This window comes from Salvia splendens, chromosome 7 (assembly GCF_004379255.2).
Source record: "Salvia splendens isolate huo1 chromosome 7, SspV2, whole genome shotgun sequence".
In the NCBI taxonomy this organism is placed as follows: domain Eukaryota; kingdom Viridiplantae; phylum Streptophyta; class Magnoliopsida; order Lamiales; family Lamiaceae; genus Salvia; species Salvia splendens.
The window spans coordinates 14,179,200-14,187,571 of NC_056038.1; positions in this window are offsets into that span (position 1 = coordinate 14,179,200).

Genomic DNA, 8,372 nt, shown 5'->3' on the forward strand with positions numbered 1-8,372 from the left:
GCTCTGCACAGCTTCTACAAGCTGTGGTGAATTGAACTTGTCCTCCGCCAAAGCTGCCTTCAGTGATGCCACCGTTTCTTCCTCATCCACCTCCACCTCAAGAATTACCCCAATCATATTGCATGCAGTCGCTCCAGCAATCTTCATTGCTTCAAAGTTCTGGATCATGTTTTTCACATCAGTCATACTTAGCAACAAATTTTGAAGGCCCCTCACAGCATCTTCACTTGCTGTCGCAAACCCCTCGATTGCAACTTCCCACTGGTCCTTTTCCTCTGTCTCTGCCTCTTCAAAAACAAGTATGCTCGATGGACGAGGCAGCTTGTCAGGGTCACCTCTGTCTACTAAACTTCCCCTCCCGATAGTATCTGCCGATTCAAGCTCCATTTTCTCTCTTTGCCTTAGCTTTTCGCTTGTCCAGCCAAAAACTGTTGGGAAGACGCGTGACACCAAAAGTTTTTTGTGGAAAACCCGATCCACATAAAATGCCTGAAATAGATGTTTAAGAGATTAATAGTACTAAGTCATGCTGCAATATTTGAAATCTCATGCGTAATGCATGTTTATATATTTGAATGTTTATATTAAAAAATATTTGAATAAAGTGTGTTACAGAGCTTACCACCAAGAATGCTATGGGTCCTGTGAATGTTGTATTCTTGGTAGACCTCCAGTGTTTAACTGCAACAGCTAGTGTCTCCAGTACATAAGCACACCAATTGTACTCTTTCACAACCGATATGTCTTTGAACAAATAGTCTATATGCGTCCTACACTTTCCAACCCCACAAGGATTAATAAGAACAGTGTCTACTATTAGAATGAAAACCTTGCGAAACCATTCACCACCCGACTTATACTTTAAGACTTCTTTAATCAGGTCTTCCGGAAGAATACGCTCGACATTTTTTCCAATTCGTCGAGCAACCTCCTCAAAGAATGCCTTTTTTTTGTCTATTTACGCGGTTGATCAAAGTTCCCCCGATAGGCATCCCTAAAGTCAAGTAAACATCTTCCGGGTAAATTGCCAGACGTTGGTTTTCCAGCTGAATAGTGCAGTCTACATCGCTGAAACCTTTGACCAGGTCATAGGCCATTTTTCCAGTGACCTCTGCTATTCCAAAATTCCTCAACTCACCAAATCCCATGTCTATCACTTCATTCATCTGCTCTTCGTTTAGTGATTGAAACATCTCGATTATTTTCTGTGGACTGGTTTTGAGCTTCAAGGTTTCGTGCCTTATTTTTTCGTCATCTGTCTCTCCTTTTTCAACTCCCTCCTGTACCTTCTCTTTCTCTTTATTCACCTTTTCTTTAGTCACCTTCTTTGTCGCAGGGCCTTCTTTGGGTTCTTTCTCTGTTTGTTCTTCAACATTTTTGTCTAACGATGGATCGTTTATACTCAAAACTGATTCTTTCATGCGCTTTGAACCAGTAACCATAATAACAAATCGAATAATAATCTTCATTGCTAATAGTATTAGTTGGTGTATACTAGTGGCATACCTTTTGTCTTATCAGGTGTATCGTTAACAGCATCACTCTCTTGGAAATGGGATGTATCAGCATTATCACTTTCAGATGTTTCCAGATTCAATCTTTTTAGGCTTTCCTTAGCCCTGGCTCTTTTTCTAATAATGAGTTCATTTGCCTAGTTTAAGGACAGTCCAGTCCTTCCTACAGCGACGCATTGTTTGGCAAAATAATTAGTTTTCCAGTTTCAGAATTCTGGCACATAGTATACGTAATCATTGTCACTCATGTCAAGACGACTTTTAACGCAGAACATATTAAAGTAATTGTCTAATACTCAAATCATAACAAAGATAGCAAGACATCTAAAGTTTATTCATGTACACACCTTTTCTAGAATTTGAAACAGGTACAGTTGTGTCTTCATTAGGTTTATCCCCTACCTCAACATTTTTTGTACGAGGCCTCGTATCTGAAAGTATATTCCAGCTTAGTGATACTTTTACAGAAATATTTTACAAACATTAAATACAATGACATTTATATAAACTCATAGATGCCACCACAGATCACACCATTTTTTCCCACAAACTATTGGTTCTTTCTAAATATCAGAGAGAGGTTTATATGACATGTCCCATTGGATGTATACTAGTGATAGGTCATAATACGTGCAATAGACATTGATGTTTAAACTGCATCCACAGTTATGTGTTTTTCCTTAAAAGTAATGATAATTGGATTCCATTAACAAAAACTACGAATTAATCATTTCAAGTGTATATTCATTGTTTGAGTAAGATTTGGTTTAGTTTTCATCATGTCCAATGTCCAATTAACCATAATAAACAAGTTTATATTGAGACATAATCTTCATAACAAAACAATTGTCTAATACCCAAATCACAACAAACACATCAAGTTATGTACAGTATATTCATGTGCATACCTTTTCCAGAATTTGAAACAGGTACAGCCGTGTCTTTCTCTTTATCCCGTCCCTCAACGTTTTTGGTATGAGGCCTCGTATCTGATAGCATATTCCAGTTTGGTGCTACTTTTGAAGAAATACTTTACAATCATTAAATTCAATGACATTTATACAAACACATAGATGCCACCACAAATCACACCCTTTTTTACCACAAACAATTGTTACTTTCTACATAGCAGAGAGAGGTTAAAACGACTTGTTCCATCTTAATCCCTAGTGTTAGATATATCATCTCAAACATAACAAGTAAGTACTAGTTGGGAGGATCACGGACCTTTACCAGGAATTGTTATTTCTGCATCAGTCTCCTTCCCTTTTTTAGATTGCAGGGTTGTTCTGTTATGTGGTGCAAGCCCTGAAACATAAACACATTAGCTTCTAACATTACATCTAAAAAAGCACATAAATATGCATGTTATTCCAGAACTTTTTTCCAGTTTATGGCATACTTATTTTTTATTTTTTAAAGAGCAGCGCTACATGAATGTAACAAATAGATAATTTTAACCTGGGTTTATGGCATGTATAGCATTGCTTGCTTCAGTTGTTGGTTTGGATGCAGTTTTGCCTTGTGCTTATGAAACAAAAATTCACAATTACATACTAGCTTCCAAAATCGAAACAAAAGTACATGCATAAAAAAACTAGAAGGTGAAATCTATTTACCCATCTGAGATTTAGGGATCCGCGGTGGCTTTTTTTAGTGTTTGTCCTCTGATACACTAGGTAAACAAAAAAACGACGTTATAGCTTTGAATGATTTTGTGGGATGTAGGTCATGGGATACTACAAACATCTAACCTTTTCCGTCATAAGTTGAAGATCCAGATGCTCGAGTATTCACCATTGTTGTATTTGACTGTTGGCTCTCCTTGTTCGTCGCCTTCTGGAGACGGGATAGGTTTTTCTGGGCTGAAACGATTCTTGTGGGTGGCCGCTTTATGTGTAGTAGCCGACGAATCTTAGTTCGAAACGATTAATGGTTGGAGCTTTGTATATTTTTGCCGCTTCGTATGCCCAGAAGTAGTTGTTGATTTATTGACTAGGGTTTTTTGTGGTGGAGTAGATATATTGGGGGGAGAGATGAATTCAATGGAGCGGGAACCGAAGAATTAGGTTGATGGCGTGTGGAGTAATGATCCCACGAATTCCGCATTAAAAAACGAAACGGCGGTTTAATTAAATTTTTAGTACCCAAATTACCCTTTTATGCCTCAATTCGACATTATTATGACCTATAAAAATCGTTGACAAAATCAAATCGTGGTCGTTCATCAGATTTGGCCTGTATTTTTATACTTAAGGGCTTCTTTTGGTAGATGAAGACCATATATATATAGTTTTTGATCAAAACAAGTATTGCCTTAAATCAAGAAATACAGACGGTTTTTTGTCCATAGGATTAGCTAATCTCATCTTAAGATTAGATTATCTAACGGCTAGATTAATTTGTTAGATATTATTAATTTATTCACTAATATTCATAAAAGGTTAATTATGTCAATCGCATAATGTCGTTGGTTATAGAAGTTCCTATAATTTTGCTCCTTCATCTCTCCACTAACTAATCATCAGCGTAAGTTATGTATGTTATCAATCCATGGGATTTCATCTCCTTCATATCTTCCATGAAAATTCATACGATATTCCATTCATTTTCCCTTCTACTAAGTTTTCACATTTAAAGATTTGGTAAAAGCCTTTATCGATTAGTCGGGGCGGTATAGTATTATTCCCAGCCAACCTTTGAGTTTGCATTCCACAATCTCGAAACTACCTATTTCAGTTTAACATTCCGTCATGCATCATTTTTTTGATTTTGTGTTTCTTGTTTCTCGATCCAATATATATTGTAAGTTAATACAATATACTTCAGTTATTCATCTCATTTTTCTTGTCAGCGGGCATTTTTTATTTAGACATATGAATTTAAGTATCTGAACTTTCATTGATAGTTTTTAATGTTTTGATATCAAGATTTGTTGGTTTATGTTATGATATAGATTTCCGGAAATGGATTCTGAAACGCCATCTACTTCGCATGTAGATAATTAATCATCCTTCGATGACATTGTTGAGAATACAGGTTATGATTTAAATCATCCTTCGATGACATATCTTTATAATCAATTATTTTTATTCTTGATCCTATATCAATATTAGTAATGATGTAAGTTTGACTTAGTTGTGGTGTTGCTATGACATGTTATTGTACGACCGTTTATATGCACTAAGTATGAACATTTTTTCCGCTATGCTTCTATTTGTGTATAGTATGACCCATTTTCGTCTAGGATGGTTGTATGAGTTGTATGACGCTATTGCATCCTATTATGACCTATTATCATTCTAATTCCAGTAGATGGAATCTTGTATTTAATTAATAGTTATTTTTTTGGTGTTTTCTGATTTTGAATTATTACAGATTTAAATACACCAGAATGCCCTATAGAACTTAAACCATTCGTTGGTCGTAGCTTCCCCACATTGGACAACGCAATTGAATTTTACGAGAACTATGGGCGACGTGTTGGTTTTGATACAAGGAAGAACGGTTCAAAGAAGGTTGATGATATCACCATATTGTTTTACATGGTGTGTAACAGAGAAGGTGAACAGAAATTTAGCAATCAACAACCCAAACGACGGCGTAAATCGAAAAAATGTGGATGTAATGCTGGTGTTGCATTCAAAATTGTATTTTACGTGTTACTGAGTTAATTCGTAATTGTATTTTACATTCTGTTTGTCAATAGTTTTTTGTCATATCTTGAAATTAGGATAATTATGACCCAATTTACCATTAGCGTTGCATGACCCTTATATTCATCTACTATGACCCAAGATAGTAGATTATGTTTTCTGTATATAAAACACTTGTTTTATATGATGACTCTAATGTTGCCTTAATAGGCCCCAATATACTCATATTCTGATATGACATATATAATTGTTTAGTATGACCCAAAAGCATATCTATTATTTTAATAATTATTTTTGCATGATTCAATCGTACTAGCTTTATTAATATGTTAAAAACTTGAGTATAATCGTGTTTTTGCAATCTGGTATTTAGTAGTTTTATGCCATGCCTCTTTTGTTCGTCTATGATGACACAGATCTACCTAACAATTCTATGACACACATATGTGTTTAATATATATTACAATGAACAATAGGAAATCATCTAATGGTCATTTTAATGGAAATTTTTCTCAGCTTAGAGAAGAAACAGTATGTAGTACCAATGACATCCAGCCGCTGAATAAAACATGATTCGAAAACAAGAGAAATTCTATTTTGAAAGAAATGAACAATTTGATCCACTAATTTAAGTTACGACGTAACCATTTGGCGAGATCCATAGTTTGCTATCATGTTTTCTACGTTGATCTTTTTTTCTTGTTCTCATTTGCATAATGTTTAGATGCCGCCTCTTTATTCAGTAACGCACTGTGATTTTTTCCTGCCAACATCAACACACGGTTGTATTTAGCTCGTAAATACGGTCGAGAAGAAATTCTGATGTTTGATACAATGTATTCCGTTTTTTTAATTAACGTCAGTTTAAGTTTTTTTTGGAGACCAATTAGTTTACAATGTTACGTTGTTAAAAATTACTGAGTTAATTATTAATTGTATATTACATTCTGTTTGTCAATAGTTTTTTGTCATGTCTTGAAATTAGGATCATTATGACCCAATTTACCATTAGCGTTGCATGACCCTTATATTCATCTACCATGACCCAAGATAGTAGATTACGTTTTTTGTATATAAAACACTTGTTTTATATGATGACTCTAATGTTGCCTTAATAGGACCCAATATACTCATATTCTGATATGACATATATAATTGTTTAGTATGACCCAAAAACATATCTATTATTTTAATAATTGTTTTTGCATGATTCAATCGTATTACCTCTCGGAGCCTTTGGGATCTTTTGTAGCTTTGTCTTCGCAGATGTTCTCTCATACACTACGTGAACAACAGATTTAAATTACAAATCGGCCTAATTTTGTCAACTTTAAGTCATGGGTTACAACATCGTACTAACCTTTTCCGTCATGAGGTGCGGATCCAGAGGCTCTAGTGTTGACCATGGTTGTAGTAGCTTTTTTGTTATCCTTCTTCGTCGAGTTTTGAATTCTGCCAAGGTTTTTTGGTAGAGGAATCGATTTTTATGGAAAACTCGATTTTTGGTGCAGACGAGGTTGAAATAGTGGAGGAGATGACTAATGTTTACAGATTTGTATGGTTTGGGCGATTGGGTAGAGATTTTGGTGATGGGATTGAGATTTGGGCGTTTTGTCGTTTAGATTCTAGGGTTTGTGGGGATGGGGTTGAGATTTTGGTGAGAGAGATGCATTGAATGGCACGGGAACCGAAGAATCAACTTAGAAAACGTGTGGAGTAATGATCCCAATTAATCCGGTCTTAATTAACGGAAGGGCAGTTGTTTATATTTTCTATACCTAAATTACCCTTTCATGACATAGATCAATCCTATTATGACCCACAGAAATTGTTGACAAATCCAGATCGTGGCCATTCATTTCCATATCTTACGGTCCATAATTGGTCTGTATTTCTATACTTAGGGGCTTCTTTTGATAGATTAAGACCATATATATATATATATATATATATATATATATATATATATATATATATATATATAGATGTATTCATTTCCTTTTTATCTTTTGTTCTTTGTTCTTTTTAATCTCAACCCCACGATTTTGTCATCCGACAGTTAGATTGGTGCCACGTGTCATTTAATAATGCAGATTTTCAGTTGAATAATGCACACCGACTAATAATGCACCATTATAGTGTAATAATGCAGATCATCTGGACCGTTGATGAATGAGATCTAACGGCTCATATTAAGAAGAATAAATGATCTAAGGAATAAATAGGAAAATAACGCTTCCCTATATATATATATAATCAACGGTGTAGAAGCTAAAAGTGGGGTATAATACTAAATTGAGTGAGACCAAGTTAATGAATGATGTTAGTGAAATTGAGTCAACAATCCATTCTAGAACTTGATTAATAAAGTGGGGAAAAGCATAAAGTAGGTAGTTCCAATAGAAAGAAAGATGGAAATTAAATTATTTAAGATGATAAAGTAAGTAAGTGATGGTCGATCCACCAGCCAGCCATCGCATCAATCTACTAAACTCGTCTTATAATAGTAGCAATTATACCATTAAATATCGTATTAGTAATCAAAAGCAAGAGTAGAATTATTTGTAAGGTCAAAGCCCAAACCGTTGAGTCAGGGTAACCCGACCCGTGAGCCCGTTTCATTTTCTTGAAAACTTTCGTGAATCACCAAAAACAAATTCATCTTACTCGATAGAATCCTTGATGTATTTTTATTGTTTGAAATTGTTGAAGGAATGAATATGATTGAGAAGTTGAATATGCTATTAAGGTTTCTTTTTCAGCTCATTACTGTTACGGTAATAAATTCCTAGTTGAATATGTATTTTTTTCTCCCTTTTTGGTTTGCTTTAGTCTTAATTTTAATTTTAGAGGACGAATGTATGGCCATTTTTGGTATAGTTGAACCTTACTTGTTTTTAGCTGCTATTTTACTTTATTTTTATTGTTCTGTTACTTTATAGCTTTTCCACTTATATTTATTGTTATACAGTATTATTACTAAGTCCGTTCCATAGTAATAGAGGCATTTCTTTTCGCCACCGAGATTAAGAAAAATTGTGTTCGGGTGAGTTAAGTAAAGGGAGAGTAAAGTGGAAAATGAAAAAAGGTAGAGAGATGAAGAGAGAATAAAGTAGCTGTGGAAAAATGTGTTGACTTTTACTAAAAAGGGAAATGACTCTATTACTATGAAACGTAAAAAAATGACAAAATGACTCTATTA